This window comes from Eschrichtius robustus, chromosome 6 (genome assembly GCF_028021215.1).
Source record: "Eschrichtius robustus isolate mEscRob2 chromosome 6, mEscRob2.pri, whole genome shotgun sequence".
Taxonomy (NCBI): Eukaryota; Metazoa; Chordata; class Mammalia; order Artiodactyla; family Eschrichtiidae; genus Eschrichtius; species Eschrichtius robustus.
In genome coordinates this window covers 58,958,819-58,973,823 of record NC_090829.1, presented here as the reverse complement: position 1 = coordinate 58,973,823, position 15,005 = coordinate 58,958,819, and the positions used below count along the sequence as shown (strand labels likewise).

General features: G+C 40.1%; 1 pseudogene; it reads left to right on the top strand.

The window, feature by feature from the left end:
* Nucleotides 1-15,005, top strand: part of LOC137765879 (uncharacterized) — a 21,436-nt pseudogene extending 6,431 nt beyond the window's left edge.

Below are 15,005 nucleotides of genomic sequence, written 5' to 3'. Positions count from 1 at the left end.
CCCCTGCGTTGGCAGGCGGATTCCTAACCACTGCACCACCAGGAAAGCCCACCAGTTCTTTTTGTAAGCTTCTAGAGATCATCTTTTCAAATAAAAGCATATATTTGTATCCCTTCCCCCACTATATTTTGTTTATTTAGATAAGCAGTAGCATATTGAACACATTGTTTTGCACCTGACTTCTTTCACTAAACCATAATACTTTGAAGATCATTCCGTGTTAGTTTGTATAATTCTATCTTTTAAATTTAAACATCAGACAGAATTCCATTACATGTATACACCATAATTTATTTCACCAGTTCTCTATACATGGACATTTACGTTATTTCTAGTCTTTTGATAGTGTGAAGAATACTGCAATGACTATCCTCTTCTGTGTGCATATGTGAGAGAGCTTTTATGCAGGATGAATTCTCAGAAGTGGAATTGTTGAGTCACAGGATATATGCATTTATTTCAATGGTCATTGCCAAATTACAGAGGTTGTACAATTTACATTCCCTCACTAACATGTTCAGAAGTACACTTTTTCATCCAAACCTCACCAACACAGAACTTTATCAAACTTCTGTCAAGATGGAGTTTTTATAAAAGATGTTTCATTCATTCACTAGCTGTTTAGGTAGAGCTCCTGATTTTACTGATTGAATCTACTGATTCATGGTATACCAGACCCAGGAGTACATTCAGGGGACTCCAGACTGTGGATGACAAAAGAAAGGTGAACCTTTGATCAGCTAATTTATTGGATACCTACTCTAAGCCAGGCACCGGGAATACAGGGAGAAGTGAGCCTGGGTTCTACTCAGGGACCATAACTGTTCCCACTTTTGGTGAAAACGGCTGCAAACATATTCCAGTTGCTACTTGGAGAATGGATGCCCAAGTTCATTTAGGCTTAGACCTCCAAAGCTTGAGAAGTGGTGGGTGGTGGTTCTGCAATTTTTTCATTTGAAGTCTTTTATCTTCACTCTGGCATATGAATAAGACAGTTGCAAACAAAAGAGAAGGCATTTGGCACACCTAATAGGTGGTACTCACATTTTAATTGCAGGGTGCTCTGTATCTCCAGCCAGGGAACAGTCTATAAGGTTTGTTTTATTTTGTTGGTACGTGGGGAGAGGGTATTTCTTTTGTTCTTTTTTTGGGTGGTAGGGGAAGGATATCAAAGTTTTTTTTTTTAAATATGAGAAACAGGAATTATTAATTATAAAATCATCAGTATTTGCAGATGATTCTAATAAATGCCATCTTCCAGCTCTAAACTGACTACACAAAAGGCTTTATTTTGTGGAAAATTATTTTAATCATTAGATATGTAAAATAATAAGCCGAATGTTTAGTTTTTAACAGATATCTGGTCAAAATGGATATCCTTCCCTGTTAGGGTATACTTGAGAATGCAACAGTTATAAATGCACCATATATTTATAATCTTTTTTTAAATTGAAGTATAGTTGATTTACAATGTTGTGTTAGTTTCAGGTGTACAGCAAAGTGATTCATATATACATCTATCCATTCTTTTTCAGATTCTTTTCCTATATAGGTTATTACAAAATACCGGGTATAGTTCCCTGTGCTATACAGTAGTTCCTTGTTGGTTATCTGTTTTATATATAGTAGTGTGTATATATTAATCCCAACCTCCTAATTATTCCCCCCCCCCCTTTCCCCTTTGGTAACCATAAGTTTGTTTTCTATGTCTGCGGGTCTATTTCTGTTTTGTAAATAAGTTCATTTGTATCTTTTTTTTTTTTTTTTAGATTCCACATATAAACGATATCATATGATATTTGTCTTTCTCTGACTGGCTTACTTCACTTAGTATGATAATTTCTAGGTCCATCCATGTTGCTGCAAATGAGGAAAGCCTATATTTAAACTTACCATTATGTTTGTTGATTTCTGATTAAAAAAATCAAAAAGTGCCCATAATCCAGATGGAAACACCCAATCGTTGAAGAATTTGAACATAAAATTAGGTCGTAATTAGCCTATTATGTGTAATCTATACTATAAAAAATACTATGATTTTTGAGTCCAGCCTTTCTTTCCCACCCCTCCTGTTACCTCATATAGCTTCTATAGAATCACATTACACTACTCTTGAGAGTAGTGAGATTACTCACCTTGGTTACCAACTGTCAAACTTTGATAAACTTACACAGGGATTAAAAGGCTGCTGATTTTACTGTTTGTAGCATCAGTGCTGCACCAAATCCAGGAGTATTTTCTGGGGACTCTAGACTCTGGGCAACAAAAGCAAGCAGAATAACTTACAAGCTGAACCTTTGATTATTTCATGTTGTTCTGTCAGCCGTTAGAAGGATCCATGTCATTCCCACTGTGCCAGCTGGGCTATAGTAAGAAACAGAGACAGCAGTGCTCCCAGAACGTTTTTGGTGTCTATCCCCTGGGACATGTGAACAAGGAGATTTCTGAGGGATTCAACGCGATATCCCTTCTGGAAAGTTCTTGAGTAACACTTGACAGTAACAGTTTTAATTGTAATTGCTAGTTTGAAGCCTTATTTTAAAAATTTTACCTAAACTTGCTCTATTTCACATAGCTATCACTATGATCATAATCACAACTATTAACTAATATTTATTGAGCTGTGTTTATTGCAAACTGCTGACCTTGAAGTTACAATAGGAATAAGGCAAAGAAAACCAGGAAAACAAACATATAGTGCAGATAAGTATTGAAAGGGAACACAGAGAAACAAAAATAGTTGTACGTGACTAGTAGAGTTATGTGTACGTTTTAAAATGTTTTGTTTTGTGTCATAAATTTGTTTTAAACATTATTGGCTTTAACAACACATTTAAAATTTTACACTAGGAAAGTAGTTTTACAATCCTAAATTGGGGTTTTAATTTCCAGGGTAACATTTTGGTACGTATTATTTCAGGGTTTTTTCCTTTGCTTATACTATCTCTTTATCTCTATAAAGATATAGATATAATTTATAAATAATTACAATATTTTAATATATAATTATATGTAGTTACACATAATTTTATTTATATAATTTGACATATATAATATTTAATAAAGTAACAACATACTATGTAGGTTCACATTCTGTTCTGAAACATGCTTTTTTCACTTAATATATTTGGACAGGTTTCCACAATATTATATATAGATTTACATAATTTAAAAAAATGATTGTTTTGGACTTCCCTGGTGGCGCAGTGGTTAAGAATCCGCCTGCCAATGCAGGGCACACGAGTTCGAGCCCTGGTCTGGGAAGATCCTGCATGCCACGGAGCAACTAAGCCCGTGCACCACAACTACTGACCCTGCGCTCTAGAGCCTGCAAGCCACAACTACTGAGCCCACGTGCGCCTGGAGCCCGTGCTCGGCAACAAGAGAAGCCACCGCAATGAGAAGCCCGCGCACCGCAGGAGTAGCCCCCGCTCGCCGCAACTAGAGAGAGCCCGCGTGCAGCAATGAAGACCCAATGCAGCCAAAAATAAATTAATTACTTAATTAAAAAAAAATTTCACTGTAGGGATAGTTCGTTATTTATTTAAGCAACTGCCTATTGATCGACATTTCAATTATTTCTAATGTTCTGCTGTTATAAATATTCATGTAGATCAAATGATAGTTTTATCTCCTATTATAGATACCTTGGATGTCTGTGTCATTGCATATTTGTGAATACCGATTGATGTATACAAGTTTAAAATCTTTTTACGTTGACATTCATATTAATACATCAATCATTTTCTTTATAATTTTTGTACTTAGTATCATGCATAGAAAGGTGGATAAGGACTTCCCTGGCAGTCCAGTGGTTAAGAAGCTGCACTTCCAATGCAGGGGGCATGGGTTCAATCCCTGGTTGGGGATCTAAGATCCCGTATGCCGCATGGTGTGGCCAAAAATAAATAAATAAATAAAAAGATTTATTTTTAAGAAAAGGTGTATAGCTACCAGGAACTGGGGTATTTTGTTGTCGTTTATTTGTTTTTCAGAAAATCTAGCCCTCTGCTGAATTCTCCAATATGTACTTGGATGGCCCTGCTCACCATTTTTTCATTTATATCAGGAAAACTGCTCAAAACCAAAGCAGGAAAGGGAAGCTGCTGCCCAGGGCTCAGCCACCCTGCCCTGACTGTGCTCTGGCTGCTGGCAGCTGAGTTGATCTTCCGAGGCTCTGGCTGAACTCTATCTCCCGGCTAAATCCAAATTCTGACTGGCACACTGAGGCACACTGCTTGGGGTCCTGCCTGGCCTGGCTCTCCCCACTCCGGCTTCCCTTGATTCTGCCTGTGCCCCTGGCTAGCCAGGCACAGCTGAACTCCCAGGGTGCCAACCTCAATGGTCTTCCTGAACTCTATACTTGCTCACGCCTTCCAAACTAGTCTCACACCCTTGGCTGCAACTTTTTAACTCCTGACCTGCCTTGTTTGTTGTGTGGTCCCCAGCTCTGAAAGGCTAACAGAACAAATGCCGAATGAAACTCCTCTTCAAATAGTTCGCAGTGTATGGAGTTTGCAATGATGCATATTTGCTACTCAAGGAAAAAAAAATCCATTAAGTAAGAAAAATCCAATTAGCTCTCTGAAGACAATGTCTCACACACATTTTCAGATATCTAAATTAAATCACAGCATACTCCTAATACCATCCACAAAGAGATCTGGGGCGGGAGGGGGGATGCCAAGGGAGAGAGGTGAGGAGGACATATCTATATGAAGGAAGTTAACTCTTACAATTAGCTATATTCTAATGAAAATAAACTGATTCGGAAGACCTAGAAGATGACACTACAGCATAATAATTTATAAAACAGTGTGGAATTTTCAGTAAACTTTAAAAAATACTCTTTCTTGAAGTTTATGAGAATTTATTGTCACAAGTTGTTTTCTTGCTCTAAGAATTCATTTTCTCATAAACTGTACAGAATATCTTGTAAAAAATAAACCCATGGAATAGTATTTCTAAAATGCAGTAATTCTTTTATCCTCTCTTTTGTCATTTATAACTCTTTCTTTGAATCTTTCGAAGAATTTCCAATTTTCTTTGTAGACTGACAAAAATAACTTCAAATCACCTTGGAATCTGTGTATAAGCATAGGATCATGGCATTTCTTTCTGAGAGAATTTGTCTATTACTTCTAGTAAATTTTAAAGATGAGGAATAGCAAATGATAATCCCTCATTTTTTTTGCCACCTAACTCCAGCCCTTGTTTTCTTGCCTTTTCCTGACATTGGAATGTCAGAGCCTGGATTTCCCTTAATCATGTCTTTAGATTAGTTTTCTATTACTGCTATAACAAGGTATCACAAAATTAATGGTGTAAAACAGCACAAACTTATTCTCCTACACTTCTAAAGGTCGGAGGTCCAAAACTGAATCTTAGGGAGAATAAATCAAGGTATTCACAGGGCTGTGTTTCTTCTGGAGGCTCAAGGGGAGAACACATGGCTTGTCCCTCTCAGCTTTAGAGATTACCTGCAACCCTTGGCTCATGGTCCCACATCACTCTGTCTTCTGCTTCTGTCAACACATTCCCTTCTCTGAGTCTGACCCTCCTACCTCTGTTTTATAAGGACTCTTGTGATTTTGTTGTGCTCACCCAGATAACCCAGGATAATCTCCCAGTATCAAGGTCCTAACCTTAATCACATCTGCTAAGTCCCTTTTGCATGCACAGGGTCCAGGGATTAGAACGTGGACATTTTGGGGGGGACCATTATTCCGTCCTAATCCAGTCACATACTTGAATCTACTTTATAATTTTGCCTGGCTAACTCACTAATGGGAAAACACCATTAATATTTTTTGTTTTTAAAACTAAAGTATAAAGGCAATAGCTATGTCCATGAAAAGAGCAGAAGAAGATATTAGGGCAAATACAGTTCTGTAATGATCTATTTCTGTAATTACACAACCACATATTCTCTCTGCCAGTTCCCTCCTTTCATACCTTGGTTCCATCCATTCTCATATCTCCCATGCCTGGTCTTTAACTAGGATCTTCTTTTGGGCATTAGGAACTCCCCATTCTAAGATCAAGAAGCTCCCCTACATCCTTGAACACAGTTTCTCTTAAATATAGTTCATGACTAACTACGATTAAAGTTTGGTTTTCCACCAATACCACTGTCATCTCTAATGTAGGCCACTTCCCATTGTGTTTCCCCAGTGCTCACAGGGTAAGGAGGCATTGGTATATTCTATTTAATTGCTACTTCCCTACTTTTTCTCCACCACTGCTCTCAATACCATATGTGTTTTGGAAGCCCAAGCCATTCACTTACACATCCCTTCCCCTACTTTCTCTAATTATCTATGGAATTCAGGATACTCTCCACTTTCCTTGATCATTTCAGGATTTCAATCCTTCTCTCTACCCTATCTATCGCCATCAAGCTCAACAGCTGCATACAAACTTTCCAACATTCTGACCTCACAATTCTTACTAGGATCAACATAATTCCTTAATCTTCACATGCCTCCTCTCCTTGCCAGCTGGGTCCAGTAACGCTCACTCATTGATTCTGCCCTGACCTTCCATGGTCGAAGGCTTTGGGAAGCTCTGCATCGTCATTTGGAAAGCTCAAAAGTAAATAGACCTTCTTGCAGTTGAACTCTGACTTTATTTTTCATTTCTAGAAACTGGGCTTCGACTCGATGTCAAGAAGTTACCAAGGAATAAAATTGGTTTTCATCTTGCTCCCTTTTGTTTAAGGCCTGTGACAGTCTCCTCTCCCCATAGGCCTCCAGGGGTCCTGACCTCTCTCCTCCCCCCAGTTCAAGGCTGGGGCTTTATCTGTGGCAAACTTTCCTGGCACTTGAAACCTGCCTCTCTGTGTCATCTCAACTCTGAACATTACCTGTGTCTAGAATCCAGCGGCCACATCCATCCTGAGGCTGACCATTCACTTGGACCCTGACTTTGATAGGTTCACATATTTCCTGACTACTGTGTTCTGCCTGCTTGGCTGGACAGTCTTCCAGTACCAACAGCTGGGTCTTTATCCTCGGCACCTGTTCACCCAAGTAGACTGGTCCAGCTTCAATTCAGTCTACCCCACCAAGCTGCAATGAACTTTTCTGTGACCAGCTATGCAATGAGATATAATAGCCCCCATGCTTTCTACCACTCTCTCACTGCTATCCAACTGGATTTTCCTTCTCCCTTTGTTCTCCAGTAGCTCACCCCACAGGCTCTCTGCTTTTTTCTTGCGTTATTTCCTTCCCTCACCGCTCCAGGACATTCCAAACATTTTAGATCCTCTCATGTCTTGGTTTCTCTGCCATCTTCTCTCTGCCAATATTCCAAACTTGGTTAGTCCCTGGAGTCATCATTAGGACCATCTACAAAACTTCCAGTTCTCTTCCCTCTAGGTAACTGGTAGGGTCTTACTTCTCCAACCCCTCTGCTCTGGCCAATGAAACGTAATCGTGAAAAGTCTCATTGCCAGGCAGAAGCTTCAAGAGAGAACGCTTCCTTTACCACATTCTCTTTCCCTTCGCCTCCATGATCTACAGCACACTCTGGGTGAGGAGAGTGGTCCCAGTTGACTGACAATGGACACGTAGCGACAGAAGAAATAAATCTTTGTTGTTTTAAGCATTTGAGATTAGGGGGTTGTTATTGTACATAACCTAACCTATCCTGACAGATACTGATCCTCCCATCTGTTTTCTCCTCTCATATTCCTGGTCTGTAGTGCACCTGGCTGTTTCACCTGACAGCATTCCTTTGCAAACCACCCCTTCCTCAGTTTGGGTTTATATAATTCATGACTTCAGGGGTGAGTGTATGACTCAGACCCAGGCAGTCAAACTATCCCATCCCCTAGGCCCCAGTGATTAGTCCAGTGGTGGTCACATTACCCAAGTTGGGCCAACTGTAGTCTATATTAGGGTTTGGCTGGAAAGTTGGGAGAGAAATGCTCTTTTTGCGGGGACTTGCTAAAGCAGGTAGACTGTATTCTGGAGCTGGCAGTGGCTACTTAGGAAAGCAGAGCTAAACAATGGAGAAAAATATAGTTTTGATGACATTTTTCGAGGCTCTGGATTTAGCCATGTCATAAATCATTATGCTCTTTAGACGTTCCTGTTATGTAAGCCAATACATTTCCTTTTTTTCTTTAATCTATTTTGAATTGAGATTTCTGTCACTTGCAACTGAAAAAGTGCTGATTAAAACAGCTGCAAAGCATTAAGGGAAACATCAGGAAACCATACAATTTTCCTTTATACTTTTACCCTATAGAGTATCAACTGAATTCTCACTGGGATCAGCAATCCTTTTGCTCAGCTTTATTTACTTCCTAGTGTACTCCTCATGGGGCATATTCCAAACATTCTCTATTCTCCTTAATTCCTTTCCCACTCCCTAAGACGAGCTAGCTTTTCACTTCTCTGAAAAGAAATTCATCTCTCTTGAGTGTCCTCCACTTTAACCCTATTCCTGTGTATTTTCATCTATCCATCTCTTTCCAAACTTAACTGTATCACTTGTTCCTCTGCCGGTGGCTTTTGTGTCCTGGTTTTCCTCTTATATCTCTGATCACTTCCGTGTCTCCACTTCTTTCCACTGCAGTCTGGGAACAACTGTTCACAGCCTCTAACTATCTTTTCTTCCACTGCAGATTCCTGGTATCTATTCCTTTGGCTTTATCTGTCACCCACAGGCAAATAGCTCTCAAGTCTATACATTCCAGTCTTGGCCTCCTAGACTTTTGCATTCACATGCCCCAGTTGGAAATGCAGCTCAAACTCAACATGTCCAAAAGTGAAATTATTCTACTCAATTCAAACTCTGAGTTATTCTGGACAATCTCAGCTTCTCTCCTCTGTACCCTCAGATCCAGTTAGTTACTATGTCTTATCAATACCACCCTATGATACCTCTCCAAACTATACCCTCCTTACTACCAACACAGCTACTAGTTCTGGCTTTTATTATCTGCTTTGCAGACTCATGCAATCATTGCCACAGTTTCCCTAGGATGATCAAACTCCAGAAGGCCAAAACCAAAATGAAGTAAAAAGATACAAAATGAAGTAAGTTTTCAGTTGCTACCTCTAGTCAGGGCACATACATCAGCTCAGGACTCTGTTGAATGTTTGCTAGAGACCTGTTATTTTCACAAGCCAGATCTCAATATTTCATATCCACAGTGATATCCTCAGCACACTTGGGAATAGTACATCTTATGCTCAGGGGCCATTGCTGCAAAATTCTTTTGTAGTCCTCATGGCCCCACTGAAAATTTCAAACATGCTATTGCAAAAGTTTCCAGAACCCATGCAATATCATTGTTTTGTTAGAGAGTGTTCGCCCGGCCTTGTCCCAGACCCTTTGACCTTTTTGTTCCACTACTATCCTGAACAGCCTTTTATAACAGGGCCTTACAATACACTGTTTTATAAAAGTCTCAACCCTAGGTGTATAAACCTGTAAGAATCGCTCTAACAACGACAACCTACCCTGCCTCCTGCCTCTCCCCTTTTTAGCTCATTCTTTTCAGAAAATGGTTCCAGTTCCTTTCTTGAAGCACAGCATGGATAACTCTTTAAAAAATTCAGTTGCTCACACTAACTACAGAATCCAACCCCAACTCCTTTGTCTGGTGTCCTAGTCAATTTGGGATGTTAACAAAATACCATCAACTGAGTAGCTTATACAGTTGACCCTTGAGCAATGCAGGGATTAGGGGCACCCACCCTCTGTGCGTTTGAAAATCCAAGTATAATTCATAGTTGGTCCTCCCTATACACAGTTCATCCGTATATGTGGTTCTGCACCTGGGATTCAACCAACCGGGGATGGTGTAACACTGCAGTATTTACTATTGAAAAAAATACACATGTAGGTGGATCCATGCAGTTCAAACCCGTATTGTTCAAGGGTCAACTGTAAACAACAGAAATGTATTTCTCATAGTTTTGGAGGCAGAGAAATCCAAGATCAAAGTGTCAGCCTCTCTCCTTGGTTTGTAGATGACTACCTTCTATCTCTGTCTTCACATGGTCCTTCCTCTGTGTGCACCCATGGCTGTGTCCAAACTTTCTCTTCTTATAAGGACATCAATCATATTGGATTAGGACCAATGAGTCTTAAAGACCTCATTTTAACTTAATTACCTCCTTAATGAGCACTTGTCAATATTCTCATTTTTGAAAAGTAGATTTGACTTAGATATGCAGAGATAGGGGATGCTGTAAGGACACAGGATTATGAACAAAGTCCAGAAACCTGGCAAGGAAACCTCAGGGAATGACAAGTGGCCAGTTTGGTGGCTAGAGAATCAGGTGTGGGAAATGAGGATGGATAGGTGGTGTCATGGGCTGAATTGGGTCCCCCAAAATTTGTATGTTGAAGTCCCAATCCCCAGGATCTCAGAATGTAACTATATCTGGAGATACATTCTTTAAAGAGGTAATTAAGTTAAAATGAGGTCTTTAAGGTACACCCTAACCCTAATTCTAACTATCTTTTATAAACTCTGTGCAAACACTGAATTAGCCAATATACTGAAACAGTTCTTCTAAGGGAAGTACAGGATTAGGTTCCTGTGAGCCTCTGAGCACAACATTTTCGTCAATGAACCAGTGAACACATAACTTTGTTTTATGTGTGTTTCTGTTTAAAGACACCTTATTTAATATACATTGTTGACTCATTAACATTAAACTAACAGCCAACCGCACCATAACTCATGCCTGAACAAAGCCTATGTAACATCTGTATTTTTTCTGTAAGGCACATCACAGCCTTCTTGTGCTTAGAAACACTGGGACAGCACTTCAGCACTATGCTTGGGAGTCATTTTAAATAGCAAAACCACCAAGAAAAAGAACATAGATGCAAAAACATGACACTAAATAGACCATAAAAAGGTTACTGGTTTACAGTATGAACTCAGCTGGGAACGCGCATCTTGAGCAACTCAAATTTTTTGTTGTACTGCACATGTTTGTGAATGACTGCACAAGTGCTGCAAGTAGTGATTTTGGAGTTAGAGATAAATTCTAACAAGTAGATGAATTCACAAACACAGCATCTGTAAGTAATGAGGATCAACTGTACTATTAATCCCATTTTACAGATAAGGAAACTAAGACTCAAAGCAGTTAAGATCTTTCACAAGGTTACTGCTTGTGAAGCTGGCACAGCCAGGATTCAAACTCCACTTTGTAGAAGAGGGAGATTTTTTTTTCACCTGTACTGAGTCAGAGTTGAGGAAATCAGTCAAGAACACTAACACAGAGGCTGCAAATAGCGAACAGCCTTTGCAAAAACTTGCCAATTACATGAAGCATGATTTCTGGGAATGGCACCAAGATATTAGTGAACAGCAGTCTCACACTTTAAACAAAGAGAATTGTTCTTAGAAGTACAGTAGTAACATATTTATCTGAGGGCCCTAGAGCCCAAGTGACCAAAATCCACAGCCTTTGTTTCTGCAGAGTTCATGTTGTCATCTTCTCAATACAATTCTGTTTGGGGGGGAAAAAAAAAAAAGTGCACTCACACCCAGGCATTACATAGTATACAAAAGCATAATCAGGGACATATTATAATAGGGCAATTCAAGGAATTAGTTGTCAAGTCTGTAAAGGGGCCTTCATGCACCAAAAGCATAGTATATCACGATAAGCCATGTTTTCAAAAGGCATTAATTCATCCAAAACAATGTACTGAGCTGCCACTGTGTACTGGGTGTTATGTTCAGTACTCAACATCAGAGTGAATGTGAAATAGTTCCTGCCCTGGCCATAGTCACAGAACAGTGCCTGAGGCAGGTGTAATTGGGTGTGCCTGTGTGTGCGTTCCTTGGCGGTTTCGCTCTGTTTCCCCGCCTCCCATACTTAATGCATCTGTACATTTGCACAGCTGCTGAGAGCCTCCTCAGACCTTAGGATTGAGATACGTATAACATATCAGCTGACCTGGGAATGTCGGAAGCCAAATTACAAAGCAATTTCAAGACCCATGAGAGAGAATCCACCTGAGGCAAGAAGGAGTCAGGAGTGATAAGGAGGGCAGCAAGAGGTTCCGGGAGTCCCAGAGCAGTGGTGGCTTGGGGCGCTGGAGGAGAGCTCTTTCTTGCACCTGTCTTCCCTGAGCCACCACGGGGACACCACCACGTGTTCCTGTTTTTCTTCCCATCCCTCTGACCTCCGCTTTGTGGAACCCACCTCCTCTTTCCAGCTTCTAAATAAGACTGTCCTAGGAGTCCATCCGCAAAATCTCTCTTTTTTTTTTTTATGAAGATGTTTACAATACTTTATTTTAGGTTATTTCCAATTTTTCACCAATTTAAAAAATTGACCAACTCAACGAAACCTTGTGAATACAATGTTAAAAAGTATAACTATGAATCATAAAATTTAAATTTAGTATGAAAAAAGAATGGCAAATTATATTGAAGCTATGTGGAATTATGTTTATAGACAACAGGAAGAGAAAATAAAAATGTAAATATTGCTTAATAGGATAATGAGATTAGAGGTGGTCTTTTAAATTTTTCATTGTTATGCTAATACAATACCTTTATAAAACCTAAAAATCTTCAAACAACACATTTTTTAAAAATTGTGGTAAAATACACACAACAGAAAATGTATCATTTTAACCATTTTAAAGTGGACAGTTCAGTGATATTAAGTCAACAAATTTTTAAAACTTTCAGATGGCACCTGAATAAAAGATGTGTTGTCCATTGGTGATTTTAATGTATCTGGTATATAACTAAAGTCACCACAAAACTTTTTCTGGGAAATTGGCAGATCATAAACATAAAAAATTTATTTTGCTTTATATTAAACCTTATTGTTTTACTGTTTCAAAATTCAAATTTACTCACAAGAAAGAGTCAGTTTCATATTAGAGCAAATCTCTTTTCTCTTGTATCTCTTCTTACTCCCTAAGTGATCTTATCCAATCTCAGGTTTTTAAATTCAGTCAAGGACCCAACGAGAAACAGATGGCACAGTCAAATTACAGTAACTCAAGCAGGGCTCACTAAAGGGACTATTTGTAAAAGTGTAAGGACAGCAGTACCTCAGGCTAGTAAGGGGAGAAGCTGTTTCCACCCAAGGACCAGAAGGGGTGAAGGGACAGAGCAGTTCCTGCATCTGGAGAGACAGCTGTGTGGAAGCCTGCCTGACGGGAGCTGTAAATTTTCACAAGAGAGGCTCAGGCAGCTGAGGAGAACTGCAGGGAGGGAGTTGGAGAATAAGCCATCCCACCTTGCTCTCCTCTCTTCTGATCTGCTGCCAGAGGGCTGAATCTGCCGGAAACCAGAAGATTGGAGTCCACTGACTTAATCCCTATGGATTAGTCTATATGGAGGCAGGGACCAGGGTGGAGAGGCATGGAGAGAGAATATGGAAGGCCTGCAGAGATATCCAGCATGCTCTCATAAGTGGAAGAGTCACATGTATAGCTCCAATGCTAACTTTTCATGTTGAATCACAATGGCCTGCTCAAACATCTCCACCCAAATTGTCACTTGAGTGTCCCATGCCCAGGTCTGGTCCTTGCCGATCCTGTTCCTTCCCCACTCCCCCACCAGTTTTACCACCATTCGCTTGATTGCTTAGACCCAAACCTAGCTTTCATCCCTGAATCATTTACTTCTCTTACATCCAATCCATGAGCAAATATGTCAGTTCCACTTTTTTTTTTTTTTTTCAACAGAGACATCAATGGTTTAATGGATAGGGTTCAGCTCCACTTTTAACTAGTGTCCAGGGAATTCCCTGGCAGTCCGGTGGTTAGGACTCGGAGCTCTCACTGCCAAGGGCCCAGGTTCAATCCCTGGTCGGGGAACTAAGATCCCACATCCCACAAGACATGTGGTGCAGCCAAAAAAAAAAAAACTAGTGTCCAGAATCTGGATACTTCTCATCACCTCCACAACTTCCACCCTAATCCATTCCCACATATCTCTTGCTTGTATGACTGCAATAGACTACCACCTGGTGTCCCCACCCCTGCTCTTGTTCCCACTATGGTTGATTCTACTTTGGGCCACGTTAGGTCTACACAGCAGCCAGAGTGATCTTTCTCTAGTCACTCTCTAACTCCTTAACCTGTTTAAATTTTCTCTCCAACTATGTCCACTTAAATGCTTGTCATATGTTTATTCATTTATCTGTTTATTGTCATTTTCTCCGTTAAAGTGTAGGCGTTATGAAGGCAGGGATCTTCTTGTCTACTGAGTAGTCCCCTCAGTTGAATAGACTTTCTTGAATGAAAAAAAAAAATAATACCTCTGCAAAAGACACTGTTAAGAGGATGAGAAAACAAGCCACAGACAGGAAGACAATGTTTGCAAAAGACATCTCTGATAAAAGACTGTTATCCAAAATATACAAAGAACCTTTAGAATTCAACAATAAAAAAAGAACTTGATTAAGGAATGGGCAAAACTCCTGAACAGACAGCTCACCAAAGAAGATATACAGATACTCTTCCCATTCTCCACCAAGGCTCAGGATCAGAGTGAAAAGGAGAGCCTATGTGGGAACTTTGCATCTGTAAGCTCTGCCTCAACATCTGTGTGGGGCAGAGTGGAGACTGACTGACCCGGGCAGCCTCAGGGCTGGAGCAGCTCACAGGCTGAACCTCTGTGTTCTCCAAAGCTAGATACACCATCAGGTCCTTTGGCATCAGGAGAAATGAAAAGATTGCCATCCATTGTGAGGCCAAGGCAGAAGAAATCCTGGAGAGAAGTCTAAAGGCATGAAGTATGAGTTAAGAAAAAAAGAATTGCTCAGATACTGGAAACTTTGGCTTTGGGATCCAGGAACACATCGATCTGGGGATCAAATGTGACCCAAGAACTGGTATCTATGGTCTGGACTTCTATGTGGTGTTGGGTAGACCAGGTTTCAGCATTACAGAAGTGTAGAACAGGTTGCAATGGGGCCAAACACAGAATCAGCAAATAGGAGGCCATGCGCTGGTTCCAGCAGAAGTATGATGGGATCATCCTTCCTGGCAAATAA